This window comes from Erithacus rubecula (genome assembly GCF_903797595.1).
Source record: "Erithacus rubecula genome assembly, chromosome: 1".
NCBI classification, from domain to species: Eukaryota; Metazoa; Chordata; class Aves; order Passeriformes; family Muscicapidae; genus Erithacus; species Erithacus rubecula.
In genome coordinates, this window is record NC_136658.1 from 89664716 (window position 1) to 89689275 (window position 24560).

A 24560-nucleotide genomic window follows, 5' to 3' on the forward strand; every position below is an offset into this window, starting at 1 on the left:
ATAATAGGCAGCACTGGAGTCCCACATGTAATTATGCATTATGTCCCAAGTGACAAACCACAAAATGTTTCTTGAGATGTAGGAAAAGTAGCTGCATCCAGACAATTTAGGTTTTGGGTGGAATCCAGTCTAAGGTAGTGTTTACAGATGAAGAGTGGTTAGAGGAGGATCTGAAAACTTTCCATGGTGTAGGGAGGAAATGTGCTATCATAAAGCTCTCAGTAGAAGTCTCTCATTTTCAGCTTGGTAATGACACAAGAACTATTTCTGCTCTAATTGTATATGTGACAAAGTTGGTTTAGAGGAATAATTATATACCATTGCAAAAAATAATGCTTTACAAAAGTAGAGAAGAAAGCAGCTGCCTTTTAATGCCCACTGTTTTTAGTAAAAGCAAGATGACATTGTGGATTTCAGAGAGTATCTGACTACTTACAGCTCCAGATAAATCTTGGATAGGTTTCAAAACTGTGATTTCTCACATAGGCTGAGCAGTGTTATGATAGTGCAGTTTGATCTGCAGGTTAATATTTCCAGGTACAGTTAAGACAGTAACCTTTTACAATTTTGTAGGTTATCTTTTGAATAATTTTCTTTAAGTATATTCTCAATGTCTTTGATGCAAACTTTCTTTGCTTTCTTTGTGCCATACTGTACTAATCTTCTATACATGTTGTTCTATCCTGTGCAATTACATTTTGGTCAGCATTATTTTTGTCCTCTTGGCTTCTGTAACATAGTCACTGAAGGATGTGTCCCATTCCTTATTAAACAGAGAGCAGTTCTTGGAGTGGAACTTATTAACCAGGATACAAGCAACATATTTTACTCAGGTAAAAGGGAGTGGAGGATGGAAGAGAGAAAAGATGGTGTCAGTGAGTAGTAAGAATAGGTGAGTCCTGTTAGAAATTGCTGCAGTGATAGAGGAGCTCAGTAGTAGAACTGGCACTAACACAAGACTGAGAAGGCAGAGTATTCTTCAGTTGTACAGAGAAAGCTGAAGTGCCCGTCTTTCAAAACAGCACAGTTCAGATGGGCCTCACTGGTAGAATTCCTCTTTTGCATTTATTTAGGTCTTCAAAGGACAGTCAGTTTGTTTGAACAGAGCAGCTCTGGTGTGCAGTGGGAGAGATGCTGCTCCATCACAGTATTTTCTCTAGCTCCAGTGGTAAGGCATATGATGGACTGTACACATTCACTGGTAGATGCAGCTTTGCTTTGCAGCGTTATTGTATGACAAAAATTACCTGTGATTACAAAAAAGTCATCACTAATTAGCAATCTTCCCAGGTAAACACAGGCTGTGTATCATACTCACTTGTGGCTGTTCTCACCTGACTTCATAGACTAACATCCAAGATACTATAAGTTAACCATGTAATTCCTCTTTGAATTCAAATAAACAGCAGCATCTAGATCATGGGACACAGGAATGACTTCATTCATCCCTGATCACACAGAGATTTTCAAATTATCTATTTTTCTTCATCAGGAAAAAGTCCTACAAACTCAGAGAAAAGTAGTGCCAGCAGAGACAAGCAGAGTTGAACTCCTTGTGCTGAGGTGTTTCTGGGCTATGCAGTTTGTCCTGGCTGGGTGTTTGTTAAAAGTATTAAAGCAAATCAAGACTCTCCAGAACTACTGTGAGAGAATATTTCCACTGTGTCACAATCCTTAGAGCTATGATATGTCCTCCTGTGTATAACCAAAGCTCCTCTCTTGCCATAAGGGGCATTCCTCTTGCACTAAACTTCATTCTTTGTGCATAGAAGGTGAATGCAAAATGATCACAAAGCTTGTTTATAATAAGGTTTTGTACATGAAGCAATTAGTTTATTTTTCAAGTTTGTTTGAATCTAATTCCTCTAATTTTACTTAAAAGATGGCTTTTTCAAAGGCATTTGCCATTTCCATTGATCTCTAGATTTTTCCTAATGCAGTTTCCTCATAGGGGAGTAGCCAAAATCTGGAGCAATGCCTTGTAAGTGGATGTAATACTCTGATTGTCATCATGGGTACATGATGGTGAACATACATTAAACATTGTATTTTCATCTGCATTTTCTAAAAAGTGTATTTTTCCCCTCTTCTTCACAACATGGATGTTGAGGTACAAATGGTTGAGAATAAGCTTTTATTTCTAATGGTTGTAAATTATTATAAAGAAGTATTTTAATATTTACCTCTAAAGAAGAGCTAAGGGAAAGAGAACACTGTATCCTGTGTGACAGTGAAAGCTGTCTTCCAGTCTACATCACAGCAAAAGCTCTTCTTGTTGAGTATGGTACCACAGCAAATGATGCTGGATGAAAGGAGATCCTTTTCTTGATACAGATCACCTGGCATTAATTCTGGCTTCCTCACAGAACACTGCCATTTCACAAAATCTGGCTGTAGGTTGTGTTTAGGACATCATCATTCTCCTCTTTGCAAGCACCTAAGAAAATAAATTCCAATATTATGAAGCAGTTTGTTCAGTTTTTTAATGTGTTGCAATAGCTGCAAGTGAGACAGGCTTATCCTCCATGAGGGGAAGGGTAGCATGAATTCATTGTTTCATTACTGCTTTTAGAGGATATTTGATTTTAAAACTGGACTGGATCTTAAGTATCAGGTTAAATGGCTCAATTCCCTCATCCACCAGACTGCCATGGTTGGACAGCTGACCTATCCTGTGAGCATGTCTGAGAAATACAAGAAATCCCACCTCTCTGGTATGGAAAAATGATCTTTTTGCTTTGTGTTAAATGAATAACATTTTCCAAAATGCTAATTAACTATATATCTGTCTTGCCTTTTCCATACAGCTGAGAGTTTGTTCTGGCACTTGAAAAGCATAAATGAACACAACTTTTAGGAAGAAATCTGAGTAGGGTTTATTAGTTTGGGTAAAGTCCAAAACATGAACACAGCTACATTGGTAGGATTCAGCTAGTTCATGGCACCCCAATGTAAAATGAGGCATTTTTGGAAATACACTTCTATGAATTAAATGTTTTACAGATTTATTATATGCACTCTTACTGTACAGTTCCTTAAGAACTATGTAGTAAATACCCTGTAAGTAATATACTGAAATGATTTTCAGTCATCAGTCTGTGATCTACCTCTAAAGATTTGCCAATAAAACTCCTTCAAGAAGTTTCCATTTGGTATGGACAAAATTTGCAAAAATTGCAATAGATTTAAAACACTTCAGTATACATATGAATATTCAAAGATGGTTTTGTCAGACTTATTATTTTCTATTTTCAAAGGCTTATGTAAATTTTTTTTCTCCTTGACAAGATAAGTTTAATATAACATTTCATGTGCCTGAAATTCAAAATATGACATACACCTGCACTGTCCCACTCTGAAGTTGGCTTTGAATATTTGTGTACATAGACTTATTTATTACCATAGCTGCTAGTTCTGAAATAAACATGGTGCAGTAGGAGTACTTAATTTTTCACTGTTTTCATTCATTGCATGACTTAATGAAATGAAAAAAAAAAACACCTTCTGATGACTAATATCACAGGATTCCATTGGTAAAACCTGATTTTATGTCTAAGTCAGTTTTGCTACATTACTGTTATCAGTTCTTTAACAAATTGTAAGGCTGTCTGGGTTTAGCTGTACTGCAATCTTATTAATCCTTCCTGGTAAAGCTGAGATATTTTTCAATATGACATTGAAAAATGTGTAACAAAAATACCTATATTTTAACAAGTTCAGTTTGCATTTGTTTTGCTTTAGCCTCGGTCTTGGCAGCCAATGGGAAACTTCATTTAATTTTTCATTTTGAGTTAAGAAAATAACTGAAAAAAGAAGAAAATCCAGCAAACTCCCACACACCAATCCCTTTCTTCACAGCCTATTCAGCTGAAGATATATGTAGTGCCTCCTTGCTTGGCATACATGTCCCAGCAAATTTGGCATTGCCTACAACAAAAACTCAGTGAGAAACCACCACGCTAGGCAACCAAGGCAAATTGCTGCATAGGACAAAGCACACACTGCCAACAAAGCTCTTCCTTTGCTGCTGCTACTGTACCATTCCTGTGCTGTGAGGATGGAGTTTCCAACAAGTAAAAGCCAGGAGACAGTAGGTCTCATTCTGTCTTTTTCTCATTCAACGAGTTCAATGTTTTAGTCTTTCTAAGCTTCACTTCTTATCAGGGCGTAACAATAAGAGATATAAATTTGAATTATTACAAATTAGGCTGCTTATAAAAAGTGTTGAGAACTTTAAGAAGACAATTAGAAAGGCCTAAAAAGGAAAGGGTTTTTTTCTTACCTTTTCTGCATCTGTGAACAACTTCAGGTAGTTAGATAGAAAAATAGATATGAAAGATGAAAGAGCAAAACTCAGTTGAAGACACATTCCATGAACATACTGTGATGGTGCAGTTCTCCTAGGTCTCAATCTTGTTTTTCTTTTTGAAGACTGTAACATTTTACTAATATCTGAAACACTGTAGAGCAAAACTCTTTGGTTTCAGTTTACTGTTTTAGACAGAAATAAAATATTTGCACTTTTTATAAAATTAATTGTTTAACATAAAAACCAGCTTTAATATAAAAAATTCAGCAGAGTCTGTATAAAGGAAGAGGAAAACAAGTAAAAGACATGTACAAACAATTCAAACACTTTAATAATATTTCAAGTATTAAAAGACAACAAAGTGTTTGAAATCCTAATTGTGCATTTTTTTAGTTAAGGAAATAATAATCTCCAAATAATAATTTAATAATTATTGAAATTGTTTTATAAACTTCTTTTGATAAAATTTCCGCCTTTAAAAATTCATTGAAAGTAAAAGCAAAATAGGCCTGAAAATGCAGTAATATGTGTGTTCATTAAATATGAACTATATTTTTTTACCACAAACTCATTTTGACTTCATCATAACTATTGCTTATGTTATGAGATGATTTTACACAGCAAACACAATCCCTTCCCCAAGGTGACTGCAGCATGATGTGGTGGAAGCACACCATCTTCTGGCACTAAAGAGATCACTTTTTAAGAGCATGTGTAAGAAAATCTGTGGCACTCAAGAAATCAGAAACACTCTCCATATGCATCAGGATTTCTTTTTCCCTTTCCATAAAAAAATTGTATATGAAGAAAATTGCCTGAGTTTTTTTACCAAAATTAGCAAATTAGCAGTTTACTTTCAGCTGACAGGCTTAAAAAGATTAAACCTTGAATTGCTCAAATAACTGGAAGCCAGAAGAGATAGATGACAGTTCTGTTCTAAAACATCTACTAGGAAATTAGCTTTTTTGGGGGGAGGGGGAGTGCTTTTTTCAACTGTATTATGAAGAACAACACTGAGCACGATTACAAACCATTTTGCAAAATGATTATTAATTTAATTTACCCTGAAAGAGAGAGAAATTATACCAAAACTTATAGCTAAACACTGTATTTAGAGGACTGCAAAACTGTAATTAAACCCTGGTAACCTGATGGCTTTTGCAGAGAATTTTAGACAACACAAGCAGCTCCTGCTGAAGTCCACCAGCACAGGCTGCTGACAAATGCTGTTCATTACTGTGAGCTCTTTATGACCTATTGCTGTGACTTTCTGCTTTCTCCAACAGCAACAGTGGAAGGTGTTTGGGAACTCCATCAGTCCCAAGACCTGGAGCTACAACCAGGAGGACACACTGGATTCTGGCTCCTTTGGGCTCAGCATGCCTTTTGTAACCTAGGTACTCAAGTGAGCACTTTCTTCTTCCTTTGATATGACTCACCAGATACAAACCAGGCAGGCTTTGATTTTCCAAACTTTCTGCCTAAGCCCAAGGTGCTTGGGCAGTCTGTCTGTATTCCTGCCATGCTGTCAGCAGCTCAGGAAATGTGGTCTGGAGCTGGACAGAAGGGCTTTGGGACTTGTGATGAGAAATAGAGAGTAGCAGGTGAATGTGCTCTATTCTGTAAGTCATGGAATCATGGAATGTTTTGGGTTAGAAGGGATCTTTAGAGATCATCCTTGCTATAGGCAGGGACATTTTTCACTAGATCAGTTTGCACAAAGACCCATTTAACATGACCCTACATAGGTTCAGGAATAAGATACCACATGTTCTTTGGGCAGCATCTCACCACCCTCACCCTAGCAAATGCTTCCTCTTGTCCCATCTAAATGAACCCTCTTTTGGTTTAAAACCACTGCCCCTGGTTCTGTTTATCTACCTGGGTAGAGGGTCCCTCTCCATCTCCATAAGGTTTACCTTTTGAAGCCCCCTTCACATACTGAAAGGCCACACAATGTCCCCAGAGCCTTCTCTTCTCTTCTCCATAGTGAATAACCCCAGCTGTTGGGGTTGTCATTTCTGCTGTGAGGGCTCTTTTATCTCCAGACCCTTCACTCCTGTTAATATGAATTCTTTTCCAAACCCCATGCTTTGTCTTGCAGAGAATAGATGGTTCCTATGTCAACATTACCTCTATCAGAGACACAGCAACAACTGAAGGCAGCACAAAATTAGAAAAAGAAAGAAAACTGATCAAAATTGTCATGGAAACAGAAGAACTTGCCAATATTATAACTTATAAATATAGCTACATATAAAAACACCTCAAGCTGGGGAAGGGAAGGGAAGGGAAGGGAAGGGAAGGGAAGGGAAGGGAAGGGAAGGGAAGGGAAGGGAAGGGAAGGGAAGGGAAGGGAAGGGAAGGGAAGGGAAGGGAAGGGAAGGGAAGGGAAGGGAAGGGAAGGGAAGGGAAGGGAAGGGAAGGGAAGGGAAGGGAGGGAAGGGAAGGGAAGGAAGGGAAGGGAAGGAAGGGAAGGGAAGGGAAGGGAAGGGAAGGGAAGGGAAGGGAAGGGAAGGGAAGGGAAGGGAAGGGAAGGGAAGGGAAGGGAAGGGAAGGGACATTTGGTGCTTACCATGGGGAGTTTGTGATAGTGTGATATAATCAACCTGCCAAATTTCCTCATATTGGTATGTCAGACATCATGTCAAGAAGGCTTCAGCCTCTCAGCTTCTTTACTGTGGTGCTATAAATAACTCACCCTTTTGTTCTTAGCCCAGGTCCATCTGAGCCACTTCAATTCAGGTCCAGGTTTTGATTGAGACAGAGTTCTTTTTCTTCTTAATAGCTGGTATAGTGCTTGGGGACTAGTGATTTATTATGAGAATAATATTGACAATAGTGATATTTTGGCTGTTGCTAAGCAGTGCTCACCCTAAGTCAAGGACTATTTAGTTTCCCGTGCTCTGTCAATGAGGAGCTCCACAAGAAGCTGGGAGGAAGCACAACTAGGACAGATGATGTGAAATGGACAAAGGGATATTCCATACCACAGAAAGTCATGCACAGTATTTAAACTATCTTTATAGTTACCCAGAAGGGTCGGATTGCTGCTTGAGGATGGGGTGGGCGACTGTCTGTGGATTGTGAGGAACTGTATTGTGCACTGCTTGTTCCTCTTGTGTTCTGTTACTCTATCGCTTTTTCATTGCAATTACTGTTATATTAGAAAAACTACTTTCATTATCATTACTATATTTTGTCTCAAATATTTTTTCCTATGCCATCCCAAGAAGTTTACCTTTTATTTCTGATTCTCCTGCTCACTGAGGGAGGTGGTGGGGGAAGGAGTAAGATGGTACATAGCTGGGTTAAACCATGATAGTCCTTGTTTGGCGCCCAGCATGAGGCATGAATAGTTAAGATAGTGATATATCTGATCAGAGATTCTTAAAACAAAGTGGTTATAAACATTTATTACTTTGTCTTAATAGTTTCTGGTGTTTCTGTTGCTTTGCTTGCTCTCAGTTCCCGTGTGTGTGCTCAGAAGTGCATCTATACTCGTGTTCTCGCTGGCTGTGCTCAGGTGATGTTCATGTCCTGCGGAATATGGGCGAGGATTGTCGGTGCAGTGTGCCGCTTTGGGCTGCGCTGGGACCGAGCCGAACCGGGACCGAGCCACACCGGGACCGAACCGTGCAAGAACCGAGCCACAGCAGCCGTACCGAGCCGTGCCCGATCCGAACCGAGCCGAACCGAGCCGTACCCGAACCGAGCCGAGCCGAACCGAGCCGAACCGAGCCGTACCGAGCCGTGCCCGATCCGAACCGAGCCGAACCGAGCCGTACCCGAACCGAGCCGAGCCGAACCGAGCCGAACCGAGCCGTGCCCGATCCGAACCGGGACCGAACCGAGCCGTGCCCGATCCGAACCGGGACCGAACCGAGCCGTGCCCGAACCGAACCGAGCCGAACCGAGCGCGCCCGGCGCTGCTGCCGCGTCTCCGCGCTGCGGGCGCCACCCGGCGGGCACTGCCCGTCATTACAGCCCGGCCCCCTCGGGGAGCCGGGAGAAGCTGCTCACTGCATTCTCTTCATTCCTCTTTTCCTTCCGCCCGAATTCTTCGGAAGCCCTCCAGCTCTCCATGCTGGTTGCATCTGAAGATTTTAAAGATTTTTACTATAGATTCATGGAATGTCCTGGGTTGGAAGGCACCTTAAAGACCATCTAGTTCCAGCTCCCCCTGCTGCAGGCTGGGAGAGTTTTCACTAGATCAGGACAGTCAGAGTCCCATCCAACTTGGCCTTGAACACTTCCAGGAATAGAGCACACAAAACCTCTCTAGGTAAGCTTTTCGAGTGCTTCACCACCCTCCAAGAAAAGAATTTCTTCCTAACATAATCTAAACGTGCTCTCTGGGTTTAAAGCCAGTGCCCCTTGTTCTATCACTGTCTGCCTGTATCTCCATCTTGCTTATATGGTCCATAAAGTCCCTAGAGGCTCCTCTTCTCTATGCTGAACAACCACAGTTCTTTCAGCTTGTCTTCATGAGAGATGCTCCATCCCTCTGAATACCTCTGAAACAAACTTCTATGGGCTTGCATGTAGTTGAAATTGAGGGTTAAGTCATTGAGAGCATTCCAAATCCCATGAAAACCCTTAAATTTGAAAGAGGAGTAGAGGGACTTAAGCTCCAACAGGGACTGCAGCTACTCAAGCCTTGGTGACAAGCACTGCAGTCACTTCAGTCCTTGTGACAGCCACTGGGGCCACTTCCACCCCTGTGACATGCACTGCAGCTATTCACGTTCCAGCAACAGGCACTGGGGCTGTTCAAGCTCCAGATACCTTGACCCCTGTGACAAGCATGATGCTGCTCATATCCCAGTAGACAGGTGTTACAGCCAGTCAGACTTCAAGAGTGGGAGCTGCAGATGAGCCAGAAGATCAGCCTGTGCTGGCAATAGTCACTCCTGTGCACAAGAACTGCCTATGAAAACCATCTCATCCCATAAAGATGGACAAGGAAGGAGAAGAGGGCAAATTAGGGTTATCACAGGGACACGAGGATGACTCACAACTGGAGTGTACCACCACTCCATCCCAGTCACTGAGTGAACTGCACTGATGTACAAAGGTATGGACAGGGGCATGTATGACTACTGAAATTCTGGTCCTTTCTATCAGTAGGATTATTGTGGTAGAAAAAACATGTACCTGTAACTACATCACACAGGCAACCTGTGATTTATCCCTGTCTGATTGGATAGGTGTTCTGGGATGACATTACACCTCTTAACTATATTGAAATATCATTCCTGAGAGTGCTCAAGGGCATTTGGTTATGTGATCTATAAAACCCCAAAACAGTAAGAACAATAAAACTATAAAATATGAAGTCCTTGTTTTTTTACACAGATTTTAATAGAAGGTGGAAGTCAAATAGAGGCTGTGAACTGTCTGTAACGATGTTTATACAAACATGATAGTTACACAGAAAAGCCTTGTATTGCATTGGAAGATCTAGTGTATAATTATGTATGTAATGTACTGATACATGCTTTATTATGGAAAGAAAATATGTAATATAAAAGGTTGTTTTGCTGAAAAAGGGAAATTCTTCATATTAAAATTCATCAGATTCTACATTCAAGGTGTCAGAGTAACTGGAGGAAATTTGTTTCACCTTCTTATATCCTGGACCACAGGCATTCCAACTTCCATGGGAAAAGTTACAGAAGCCTGTCTGGTGTAAAGAAAGGTGAAAGAGGATTACAAATAATTGTTTTGCTAGTAGAGGTGACTTTGGGAGCTTGTTACAGACAACATAAAAGTTTTAAATAGAAACTCAGATACCACTTGTACCCAGTGCTTCCTGAGTTCAGTCATTCAAAGGAAAGCAACCCTTCCATGCAGGCTCTCTGTCCTTTCCTCTTTCTGTATCTCTCTCTTCCTTGTCAAGGAGTTATGTTTATATCAGAGGTAATATTTTCCTTATGGAAGGCTGAGATCATAGAAGCCTTAGACTCAGAAGGCTGCTGCTCACAAGTCTCAGAGAATGATTCACATTACCTACACACCATTTAACCTCTCAAGGAAATCTATAAAATCAGTGTGTGTTTCCATTTTTGCCAAACAATTTCCTGTGCTGTCAGCCTACTTTGGCCAGTATAAATGGTCAGGACAGAAACCTGCAGGTAGGCATGATCTAACTCTTCAGCAGAAGGAAGAGGGATAGGTACCTAGATAAAAAAAGAGAGAGAAACTTCTCTTCTGTACTTTGCTCCCATTATTTTTGGTTTTTTGGGGGTTTTTTGGTTTTTGTTTTTTTTTTTTTAATTTAAATTTTGGTAGGATAGCCCATTAATAAAGTTTATAAAGAGCATTTTCAAAGGAAACATGTCTGTAGATTTCCCTTTTATGAATCCTGCTTTTTACAAGAGAGATGGATATTAACTCTCTTCAGAATAACTTGTACTTTGCTATAAGGTAACTAAAAGCAAAAAGTGCCATGATCAGTCTGTCCAGAAAAACTGTGCATGAATATAAATGGGCATATCAAAATTTATTGAGATAACTCAAATACTACTTTTTTTTTTTTTTTTTCCCATGGAAGAGACAAATAGATTTAGAAGAGATTTCAGGCAGTTGACACTGCTCAACTAAAGCTTGCAAGGAAAAGATTAAAAAACCCAAACAAAAAAAGTGTTCCACAAGCAATGAGATTAAAACAGTGGAGAGATCTAAAAAATGTTCCCAAAAACCAATATGATTTTTTTCTGACAAGTTATACACTACACAAACCAGTTTTTAATTTTGATTCCTGGGGGGGGAGCAAGGCACATATCTAGAATATCATTGAAAAACCAACTGTTTAAAACTGCTTAAATCTGTAAGAGGCTGGGATAAACCACAGTAGTGTATGAGGGTGTGAAGGTATTACCTTATCCAATGTTATTCTGCCTTATGATTTTTTCATCACTGAAGCTATTCTTTCAGATACCAAGAGTTATATGTGCTATTACAAGTACAAGGAATTATTTAAAAACTACAGTATTTCACTTTAGACTCTTTTCTGATGCCAATTTTAAATACATTCACAGAATTGGAAGCTATGTTATTTATGAGATATACTGAAAAAGCACAAGCCATCAGTGTCAGTAAGCACAAACTAGGTAAGACACAGGGAGTCACAGGTTTTTAATGTTTTTGTAAACTCAAGCAGAATGAATACTTTTGTGATGATATATTTTATCAAAGATTTTCAAGATGAAGTAGAGAAGTATTACTTATTAACTAGAAATTAATAATAATGGTTATTAATATTTGAATATTATGTAAAATAAATGGGATAACAACTTCCAGTATTTCATATCCATTGATCTTTTTTATTACATTTCACCAGTCAGCTTGAAACTATCTTCAGTAATTTTATGAATTCTGAGTTCAGCATTTCTAAAACCATGAAACATTTTCTTTTCAAGCCTACTAATTTTATTTTCATGATTGGAAAAAAAAAAAAGGAGTTAAAAAAGGAGAACACTGACCTTGAAACATACCATTAAACGTAATTCTTGTTAAATTACAGTCCTTTAAAATAGTATTTTTGCATTACAAGCCAGCACTTGTATCAAAATTCCCTTGGAATTTTAGCTTGTACCTTACATGTTGTGATCTGGAATCCAAATACTACAGCATCTGTAGCCTTATAAAAATACTAAGTACTGTATCTTGCTCTCTCAATGCCAATTAGTTACCACTTTACAAAACAAAATATTTGATTCCTTTCCTCTCATGTGTACATTTTATTTTAATATATCTGATTTTTCTACTCATGCCCTCCCTCTTGTCTTTTTGCAGTTTGGAATTGAGTACTGTAGAGTCCCCTTTTTGAGGGCCACTGAAGCAAATTCTACTGCAAGTGTAGCATAGGGAAGGTCACTACTAAAGAATACACCCACAAATGTTTATCTATTGAGTCATTAAGAAATATCTTTGAAACTGTGAATTATTTTATTTTCTCATTACAGTACTTTAAGCAGTGATTTTACAGGTGGCATTGTATGAAGCAGATTTTCATAAGCAGAACTAGAATCCTCTTCTTTCATTTTTAAAAGAACAATGTGTCTAATGCTTAATAAAATACTTCTATAGAAAAAAATTTCCTTGTGTATTACATGCCACATGTGTACTAACTATAGCATTCATTTAAAAGCCTCTCTATTTTCAGTTTTAGCTTGGAATTTTAGAATTTAGCAGCTGGGGTTTACTGATGAAACTACAGACTGATTTATTTACTTCCTTCCTTGTATTAACAAGCACTGGCCAGTTTCAGAATGTTACACAAATCAACAGTTTCCCTATGTAAGTTTTATAGCTTAACTGGTGTCCAACCATAAATATTCAGCAGTACCAGGGACTTTATTCCCACTGTGGTGCCAGAGGCACTGTTTTTCTCTAGGAGCTCTCTCCCAGCTTGTGATCATCAGGCTACATCTATGCCCAGGTTTACCAAGGGGATGCCTAGATAAAACACTCTGTTAAGTAAGCAAAAAGCATTTATTTGAATCAAGACCCATTTCCCATTACTGATGCACACTCTAACTCACTCACACCTCATTTGAGGTTGGGTTTGTTAATATAGACAACTTGCTAATTATGAAATCCTAGTATGTTTTGGTGCCCTAGCTGCTCTGGTAACTTATTTCACTGTAAAAAGTGATTTTTATATCTTTCAGTAAGAACTTCTGAATGCTTATAAATCTTCTCTTAATATCTTGTAAAATCTTACTCTTTCTTTTTAGCACAGTGGTTTTTCAAGCATTTTCACCACTAGAGGGTAGAGAAATACAGTATTGGCCAGCAAGTAGAAATTCCTTGCTCTGCAAAAATAACTGTTTATTGCTTTTAGGATTCAGAGGCTCCTCCAGCATTCCTTGCAACATGACTGTCCAAAAAGACTAAATGTAACTAAAAACAGCTCCCAGAAGTGAATCAAAGCCAGATAATTACCTTGATTGCTTGCAAAGAATCCTGTGCCAACCTATATTTGAATATCAGGATTCACTTTCATCTGAGTGCTAAGTTTGCAACACTGAGCCCAGGTATTCTCTAAGGTGGGAGAACTGAAGGTGAGCTATGTGTTAGGTAGCTTAAACTATTTACAAAAGTACACAAGTACTCTAGTAAACTTACTTTCATGGTTTTCTTGGGATTCTTGATGAGAAATTGTCCTCCAAATCTCTGCTTTGTAATCCAGAAGTCTTGTGATCATGATAGTCAATTTTTATGTGTTTTAAAATTATCTGAAAGAATTTATCTATGTGCAAGATATCCCAGAATCTGGGAATAGGGAGATGTTTGAAATACAGTTAAGCTGATTTCTAAACATCCTGTAATTTAATTGAAATATGGTATATGATTAAAATATGGCATGTGGAGTAGCAATTTGTGTGCATCACCTCAAAGTTAAAAAAAAAATCTTGGTTAAATTTATCCAAAGGTTGATGCACTGTAATTAAAGCATCTATAAGTTACAATTTTGATAATTAAATTATAAGACAGCTTCTTTTGAGTGCATACAGTGGAAACAAAATGTATGAAATGGAGGATATTTTGCTACTTAGAAGATCTTTCTAACATAACCCAATAAAATTTGTTCTCTACTGAAAACAGCCACAGGTCACAAAACTTTGTTGCAGACAGCTCAGATCGATTTATTAGGTTCCTTGACTCTTCAGAGATAAACGTGGTGTACAGGGTTTAGGTGGCATTCCTGCACTTGAGTGTTCTGCATGTTTTGTTTTATGTGCTTTTTTCTTTTCTCTTTTCTTCTTTGGAGTAAAAAAACCTGCTCAGGGAAAAAAAACCAAAAACTAACAACAACACAACAAAAATATATTTTCCTCTCCCAACAAGTGATTAATTTCTATCTGACTTCTTAGCAAAGAAATTATAGAAACCAGTAAACCATGTATTAGAAACACTCCTGTAATTAAAAGATAGAAAAGTATTTCCTTAAATTATATGTAAAGTAACAGAGGATAAGAAGAAAAGCACATCTTTCCAAAAAGTTGAATTTTCATATATTCAGAACAGATTTTTACTTCCTTAAAGTTTGCTAAAAGCATTAGATGAAAAAAAACCCACTTTATTTAAAAAACATCTGTGGTAAAGAATTCCTCCTTGAAACAGTCACCTTTCATTGCCTGCCGCCATACACATCAAGAGCCTGCCTTAGCCTGAGCTAAAGCAAAAGAAAAACAAAATGAGAAGAGACAGAGGCCTGATGTGAATGAATGACCTGAACCCTGTTTATTCCATACTTCTACTATGGAATCATTTAGGTTGGAAAAAACCTCTAAGATCATCAAGTCCCACTGTTAACCCAGAACTGCCAAGTCTGCCACTAAACCATGTCCCTAAGCACCACATTTACACAACTTTTAAATACTTTCAGGGATGGGGATTTAAGCTCTTCCTAGGGCAGCCTGTTCCACCCTTTTGGTGAAGAACTTTTTCCTCTAAACTTTCTGCTTGGCACAGGCTGCTTGATAAGGTGAAGGGGAAGCTGAACAGCCCAACACTTTGTATGTGGAGCATCACCTGTGGATGGAGCACTACCTATAGCTAGAGCATCTCCTCCAGTCCTATCCCTTACAGTCTCTCTGTGCTCTGGAGAAGAAAGGGTCACTTTAACCTACCACAGTGTGGGGAAAGGCTTATTGCCACCTACTGGGTCCAGTCAGCTGCACTGACAGCAGCTCTGCCCCTGAAGCACAGCCAGAGGAAAGCAGTTGCTCTGTGCCTGTGCTCCAGTGCTGCTGGAAATGAGGCAAAGGACCATGACACTCCATTGAGTGCTATTTGAGAAGGGAGACTGTTACACTTATATCTAGATGGACACGACTGGCATCACCACCAGTCCTTTATTAGAAAGCTTTTCCTGCCATCTTTCAGTGTATTTCTCTCTGACAACTCTTGACTCCTTTTCTTACAGGAAGCTGACAAATCTGTCCCTTTCTCTCATTTCTGCAAAACTGGCTAGACCCCAAACTGTCCCTTTCCCAGCCACCTCACCCTGTCTGCCCCTCACACAGCATCTTTTCAACCTTATCAGTCCTCTGCAAAACAACATGTCCCTTACCTACTCACAGCACAGCCAGCAGCCTCCCTCCCAAACTGCAGCAGTCTCAAGCTCTAACTCAAACTGCATCTAGTGGCCAGCTAGCCCTCTGTTTTATAACACCCAAACTCATTGGGCAGGCACAGATGTTTCACTCCTCAGTAATCAGTAGAGCTGTAATTCATCAGGACAGATTGCCTTCTGTAGTATCTTTCAACCTATGTTCCCACAAGATACAGCAGTCTTGCTGGTTTTCTTGCAGTCTGAGCTTGTGGATAAGGAGATAGACCCAGAGAAAGCTGATAATTTGCTCTCTGCTGGGCCTGTTGAAGAGATGTGTTCACTGCAGGCACAATTTGAGTGACTGGCATCTTGCTCACAGAGTGCATGTTAATTGATGCTTCAATTTTCTGCAGCTGATAAATGGATCCATGTGCATTATGAGTGGTGGCAGTGGGAAAAGTGCCCTTTCCTGAGCACACACAAAAACTCTGTGGATGCTAATGAACCATCAGCTCTCAGGCACAGCTCATCTCTGACCATTATTGTGAAGTGGGCAAACTGGTTGAGATAATTATGCAGGACAATATACCTTCTGTCTGTCTTGAACTGAATGCTGTTGACTATATACTTGAACAGGTATCAAAGGAAATCTTTAGCTTGAGGCCAGCTTTTAAAATAAATACTGATAATATCAGGAAAGTTTAAAAAAGTAGGAAAACATTGATGTGATGGTGATGCTTAAAATGCATAGGAAGACTGACCTAAGGAATCCTAAACTAGCTACGTTACCAGTTAAACAAACCTGATATTTTCCTTTGCAATTATTAGTTTGGGAGGTCATAACTGTTGGATTAAAATCTAGATAGGGCTTTGAAAGCCTTACTCTAATACAGAATGAATTTGAATTTTAGAGGAAAATACTCCACAGTACCAGTAAAATGTAAATGAAATGGATTGAGAATAGAAAACTGGCATATTGCAAACAAGGCAGTCTTATTTAAAGACAAGTCTTATAACACATGTTCTTTTAAGACCTGCTTATCTGCATAAGATCTGCCTTAGATCTAGCAGAATTGACATTGTCTTTGTGACTTGGAGCAAAAAGTTACAGCTGAACACATTTTCTCCAAGGACTGAAGAAAATTAAATAATCCTACAGTGACTTTGGATTGCTTGATAAGCTGGGTCCTTTCTACAAAAGCAGGGTGTTCCCATGTTGAACTACAAAAAAAAGCTGACAAGTAGGGGGCATATCCTGGAAACAATGGCTCTGAAAAGTGACTAGTGATAGTGTCCTTTTGGCTTGTCATTAACTGCCAGAATTATAGTCTAGAGAAACGATTTTGTAAAAGAATAGCAGAGGGCTAGAAAGCTGTTCTTCTGATACATTTTCAAAGGTCTTTGAGAAACAGGGGAGCCACATAAAAACAATTTTAGGATCACAGAAGACAATTTACAGTGAGTTGCTTAAAAAGCCTTGATTAGAAAATGTCCGAAAAGGCAACTCCTCACAAGTATTCAGGTTTCTTGGGTGGAAGGGGGAATGCCAGAGTCACTAATATATTAATAAATACCAGTGGCTGTCAGCAGAATCTGGCTAGATAACTACAAACAGGAAATAAGCCACCACTGGAACACTGGAACAAACTGTTGAAGAAAGCTTCTGTAGACTTCTCTCTTGTTTGGCTCAAGCTTGGCTGTCTTTCTGGTTAAGTACAGAAATAAGGGGATGAAGCCAAAGGTCTTTTGGTATCTTGCAGGTCAGATCAGATGATGTAATTGTCCCTATTGATGTGCAACTCTATGAGTCTCTGAAAAAGCCAAGATCCGACATGTTTGAACAGTTCTGTGTAGACAAGACAATCTGGATTGGAGCACACACCAGTAACCAGTGTTTTTAAGCTGTTTTGCAGGATTTTTTTCTTTATAAAATAAAACTCACGGGTGCAGTACAGGGGAAAAGCCAAACTGGCCTTGAAGTGAGAATGACCTCCTTGGACCATTTGTCCTTGGCAAGCTTAATGCCTAAAGAGCAAGTAAGGTGTTGTCTAGTCAGGGAGCAATTGAAAGCTACTGATGCTTCTCTTTATTTAGTTTTTCCAACTTAGTGTACTTTTTTCAGTCAAGTTCCTGAGCATATGTAAAAACAATTATGCCATATTTCTCATGCTAATACAAAATGTTCACTGTTGAAACAGTGCATATTTTGTTCTCCATTCATAAAATCTACTCCTTTCCCATGATTGATTTTGCAGATTAGCAAAAATATCTGAAGTTTTGGTTACAAAAAAAATTCTAATTTCTTTCTTGCTCTCTCTTTCATACTAATGTACAAATTTTAATAATCTAGTGTAGAAAAATATTGAATCTTTTTGTTTTTAAAGGTCTCTTATAGTTGTGCATGTGTCAGTTTAAATGGACTACAAATCCTGTTACATTCTTTACCTTTTAAAAATTATTTTGGCTGTGACTATAAGGGCCTGCTCAAGAACAGGACATACTGACTTTTTAAAGAGCAATTCTTGGTTTTTACAAGATGCAGTCAGGTCTACTGCATACTCAAATTCTGAGGGCCTAGGCCTTTCTTAATAAGATCTTTTTTTTGGAATGCAATTTTTTCAGGGATTATAAATCTAAATCCTCCATTTATTTTCAGTATAAGTACTAGACTTGTGTGTATAAATAGAGAGATTGACATAACCTTTCTGCCTTTCAACCATCTGCAGACATAAAGTGTAAGCATAGCTAGAGCTTTATGTATTGTGCTGGTGTAAATACATTGTACAAAGGGACTCTATTTCTTATGCTAATCCAGTTCTTACACTAATCCATATTTGCCCAGATTTGTGACTTTGCTTAGGAATCTAACTTTCTGTGGATAAAATAATTTTCTGGCTTTCCTCCAGGCTCTGACTCCTCTAACCAGCATTCTTTTCTGCAGGTTTCATGCAGTATATTCCTCAGGCAAATCTGAGTGCCCAGACAGAAACCCAGACTGATGCCAGTGAGCCATTATGGTCTGTCTGATATGGCTGAGCCACTTCACATGACTGCAAGTATCTGGTGGGTTGTTATTGCAGACCCCAAACAATCCTCCAATGTAATGCTTGCAGATTTTAATGTCTGATTCTTTTCAGGCACATGACTGCATAAACAGTTCAGTTGTCAGAGGCCAGGACCTTTTGCACCTTCAGTTGATCTTAATGTGGCAAAGCAAACTTAACATGATTTCAAAACAAGCCTCCAGTTTCTTTGTCATGCTGTTTACAGTAGGAACAGCATGTGCTGATTCTTCCACCTTAGAAGCAGAAGTCCCTATCACAGCAATGATGATATGAAGCAAAATTTACACAGACATCTCAGACAATAATTTAGTTGGCTGGGGAATGATCTAAATGTTGTGGTTGATTTAAACAGAGTCCTGAAATAAGGCTTGGTGAGAAAATAATGCTCCCACACACACTCATGATGTTTCTCTGTTCCAACCAGTGTTTTTCCAGGTGCTTTACTGTTTATTAACACTATTGAGCTGTAGCTCTCAGATCCTTGTTTTGTTTTGTTTTTGTTTTTCTTCCCAAGAATTCTTCCAGAGGAACATGTCTTTACAGCCTGACAAGCATGTAGGTGCAATCTGCAGGCTTCATGAAGACTGGCAGTGGGTACAAGGTGGAGAGAGGTGGTCATCAGTCCCTCTCAGTCAAGCTAGCAGGGATAAATAAATGATGAGGCCTCTGTGCCCTATGAACTTATCTGGGTGTCGTGTCTTCTCTCTGCTTTCAAGAAAGATAGACCTGGAATTACTCCTGTTGCATGTTCTATGACAGTAGTTCCTTTTCTTTGAGGTCTTTAAGTATCTTGAAAATTATGTCCCTTTTTTTATTCTTCCTAATGCTGGTGCAATATGTTCTACTTAATTTCTCTGTCACATATGATTATATGAAAAAAGAGCAAAGATAAATGAGAGGCAGGGGAGAGGGGCAGCAATTGAGCAACATTTATTTTTTCTGCCTCCATCCTAACAAGGGATGTGTTTTCTTCCCTGTTAGGCATATTTTACTTCTCTCCATACAGTAGAATTTATGTTCCCCCATTAAGAAAAATGCATATATCACCTAGGGGTATATATGGCAGCAAGTCAGGAATAATTTAGTCATGAGATCATATGTGAAGGGAAGTACATTGCTGCTGGAAAATGTTCTGCTAGTATTATGAAAACACTGGGGCATTTGTATTAAAAGACACATTATTGTGATAATAAAAATAGTTAGTATGCTAGTGAGCATAAAGATGAGAAATAACTAAAATTAGGAAGTGACAAGTTACCAACAGCTGATGATGAAGTTGTACTTTGACAGAACATTTCATTTACAGGAGTGCTGAATTAATCACTGCCCTTAGCTAATGCACTTACCAGACTTTGTGACAATATGGATTAAATCTAGATTCCTTTATGGTTTCTTTTTTTCCTAGCATTTACATGGAAAAATGTATTATGTCACCCTAAACTCTCAGTTCAGCTATTCTGCCAAATAGCTTACAGAACATTCATCTCACATTCTTCAGGAAGTTATCTACCAAATTTTGCAAGACTCATTACTGATGAAAGTAACACACTAGTTACTTGATAGTTCATTGTTTGTAAGTCTAGAAATACTATGACAAATACTGAAAGATAAAATATAAGCAACCTAAAATGGGACATAAGGAGATAATTGTGTTCTTTAAAACAGTTATTTGAGATGGCAAGGCAGTAGAATATGCCATGGTGTAAGAGTATTTTACAAAGGAACATTAGATGCAATTTAATGTGTGGAAATATGAATTCTAAATATATCATTTATATTTATAAATTCACTTCTATTTACTTCTTTATGAAAAGTATATTTGCATCCTTAAAGCAAAGAATAAAATTTGGGCAAATCTCCATCTCTAAAGTCATACAGAGACTGTCTATCCTAGCAAAGATCAGGGACCAGTGCATGCTCCATTTGCAGGATCTGCAGCAGGAGACAGTTGGTGCTATAACCTCACAATACCTGAGGGTTGTTTGTATTGTTTTGTTTTGTTTTGTTTTGTTTTTTTAACTTCAAAGTAACTTCAGACTTCTCCCAGACACTGAAAGCTGCAACTGTGGGAATACACTAGGTGTGGTCCTCCAGGTTACCTTTCCATTCAATTACACTTGAAAGAAATCCAGTTTGTGCATAGCAGCTCTACTACCACCTGCATGCAAAATGCTGTGCTGTGTACAGGAAAGTGCAGGGGGAACCACTCCAGAAGAGTAGATACATCCATTAAAAGCATAACCATGATTTGATCTATCAATGGCTACAATACAGAGGAATGTAGTGCATGTAAGGAGCAAAACCCTATATCCTTTAATATACAGGAGACATTTCTTAATCAATGCCCAGCTTTATGATTTCAGAACTACATCATGCATACAACCTCCCATGAGTTCACTTAGTGGATAGGAGCTATGTGGAAAAAAAAAAAACCAACAAAAACCAAAAAAAGCAGCCTGTTAAGGATTGCAATCTTATGCGGTCAAATCTTCTGTCAGTTACAGAATTGCTTTTTGTAATCCTAATTAAAACAAGAAACCTCAGTAAAACATGTCTCTTAAATGTATTAGTTCAGAAGTATCTAAAAACAATCCAAACGCTGAGCTATCCAGCTTCAGCCCAGAATTTATGGCAGGTGTGCTTAGGTGGGGCTTGAGGAGCTCCAGCCGGTCCCTGGTGTGCTCAGGCTGCTCTCGCCCACCTTGGAAGCCAGTGGCTTTCTGGGGTCACTGCTGGGCTCTGGTGGGGCTCAGTTTAGACACTTACAATTCCTGCTGAACATCACAGCCTTGGGGTTGAACTGACTCAGTTCAGCAACCTTGGATTGTGGGATGGACAGAGAATTTTAGGGCTGAGCAGCACTGGGTGGGTAGGTAGATGCCTGGCAGAGCCATGCCCAGACATTGGGTCAGGGTTCTCAAAACTGCCAGCAAAAACTTGGTTGGCAAACAGTGCTATTAATAGATTAGAGTTTTTTCTCTGAACAAAGGCTCTGTTGTGGTTGTTTCAAGTCTTAACATGCTTTATGATGTTCCTGCCCTCCCTCATTCCCAGAAGGATATATATCAATGATGAGGTATTTCCTGCATACATAATATTTGTAAATAGTCTTGTGATCCTTCAGAGGAAAAAAAGATATTAGAATGACAGCTGCTTTAACTCATCTCTAATTTACTTATTAGAAGGAAACCCATTGTCCTAATCAGTGTGATGATGTTGTACAAAAAAAAAAAAAAATTATTATAATAAACATAGCTTACATAATTAAGATTTATTTCCTAAGGGGAATTAAAACAATTTCTGTTATTAAGTAAGTAGATAAACAGTTCAAATTAATTATTCAAACTTAGTGTATCTGTACAGTCCTCTAGGGTTTTTGGAATTTAAATTTCTGTAATTCATTATTTCAACATCATAGTTTTCATTAACTTTTAAAAAAATATACATATAAAATGACAAGTAACTCTAAAGACATCTCAAGTTTACAGTAAGTAATTTCTTATAGACTATGCAGAAACCCTATGCAACTATAGAAAAAGACAAGTTACACAAAGCACTGGGTTTGGTTTCTCTGCAACAGATTTGATCAAAATAAAAGTGAGAGATAGAAAATTTTAATATCTATTTAGAACTGAATATGCTTTATCTGAATGACATTTGTCCATAGGTAAAATGTGGTTTAAGGTTTAATGGAAAATATTTCTGTTCAGGAATCAGGATGATGAGGCTGATGAAACCTTATGGTGGTTTCTCAAGGAAATCTTGGGCTGACAGAACCTGGTCCTCATGGGTGACTTCAATTACCCATACACTTGTGGGAAAACAGCACAGCAGTGTACAAGTCATCCATCAGGTTCTTGGAACTGAGGACTGACTCCTGCTGCAGATGTTGGATGTACTGACAAGGAACAATGTACTGCCCAATTTACTGCTCATGAACCAAGAAGACTTGGTCACCCTTGGACAATGTTACCCTTGAACAGACTAATCACAGCTCTGGGGAGTTTAAGATCCTGCTGAGCACTCTGAAAACCAGCTGTAGGTCAAAGACACACGATTTTAGAAGAGCCAGCTGCAATATTCTCAGAGCCAAGCTGTGTGAGGTACCATTGGCAGTAACCATGAGGAGAACTTTTCTCTTTCCATCTACAAATTGGCAGAAAATTATATTTGATAGGAGGTGGATTCTTTAATAAATAATCTGAATTTCTAGAACTTGCAGTGAAGGTAATGAAAAAAAGAGTGGTATCACTCAAATCCCCTGTATATACATATCAGGCAGGTAAACATAGAAAAAGAATTCCTGATTTAAGGAGAGAGATGTCCCAGGACAAAACAGTTGAAAGATGGTTTTAGGAGGGTAGCTTCTAGAAGAACCTTAATATAATATAGAGATTTATAATTAATTCAAATAGATATTTACATAATTTTATTTCTTTAAAAAATAATCATATGACATATCTACCTGTAAAGGCAGAGCATCAGACTCTAGTACCCAACAAGTTCTTTACATTACCATGTGCAAAGTTAGCTGGTGTATTATTAAGACTGCCATATATTTAATGTTTGTATTCAGGGCTTCTAAAAATTCACACCTGAAAAATTAATAATGAATGCTGTCTAGCAGCAAAATTTTATAATAATTTCTGTATCATACATCTGAATATGTGCCACTGAAGGAAGAAGAAGTTATGAAAAACTTAAAGGGAAAGAATTACCTGTGTGCATTGTTCTGTTTCTGCAGCATTAAATAACAGAAGGAAGCTCTTCTGCTATGAGATCTACTGACAGTACCTACAGGAGCTGATTGTACATCATCCATTGCTGAAAGGAACATATAAAATGTTTGTGCAGTTTGTGCTTTTAGTTTTTACCAATGTGCTGTCTAGAAAAAAATGAGGCCTCTAAAAATGTTCAGCCAATTTTTTATTCATATGCATTCCCATGGATTTAAAATCAGCTTAACAGTTTTTAATGTGATTTTAGGCACAGAGAATTATTAGCACCCTTTTCCCTCTTTCCTGTGTGTCTCCAAAGCCAAATAAAAGGATGGGCCCTTATTCCAGGAAGCATACAGAGAAGGACTAATTGATTTTCTTGTAGGAACTGCTCTCTCCACTGTCAGTTTTCCTCTGTTTGGAAGATAATCTTGCTGTTGGAGAAGAGCTGATGCTGGGAAAAGATGAGCTCTCAAAGCCAGTGTTGAGGGCTGGAGAGTGAGACTTGGCCTCAAGCCAGCCAAGGGGAAGCTTCCCTGCGTGCAGAGAGATTATTGCAGATGGACAGTATGTGCTACCCAAGGAAGGCTGCAATTGCTCATTGAAATATTGCAGCAAATTAGTAACCTCTTGTAGCTGAGGAAAAATTATACTCAAAAGAGAAGTGCTGTGATTTTGAGAAATGATACCAGTACAGTTTGTCTTTCCCTGCTGTTTTATGTGCTTTAGCACTGTCTCATGCCAGTGAAATTAAAGCATGAGATGTGAGAGGAATCATTATTCTTTATTTCAAGTGTACCCTGTGAATGCTGTATCTGTGAAATATATACAGTTCAGATAAGCAAGAATATAAAGTAGGGTTATATTTTAATAAAATATTTTTAAAAAATATATTATAAAGGTGAACATTACTGTATTATGACTATTAATGAAGATTAATGCCAGTACAATTATATATGGAATAAAAGAATGCCTGTGCTCACTGCTACTCATATAAAATGATAACACAATCCAGTTGCACCCTTGGCTCATCTCTGATGCTGATGAACACCTGATACAGAAACTGATGCAGAGGTGGCATCAGCCACAGCAATCAGTGATCTATTACAGAGAAAAAGGGAGAGAATAGATCAGATAAATGACTGTGAAGTTGCAGTGTGAAGAAGTGGCACTGAATTTCCACCTCCCAAATATAACTTTTGATCTAGAAATTGAAGTTTCAAGTCTGTTGAGCAGAAAGGGGATATTGCCATGTGAACTGTTTCTGCAGATACAACAGCTGAGGCATTTCTTAAATATCCTAAGTGAAAGCTACAGACCCAAAAATGGGAATTTTCTGAATAAATCTAACTCTTTTAAAGATAAGTTGTATGCCTTTTCTAAGCTGTTTCCAACTTTAT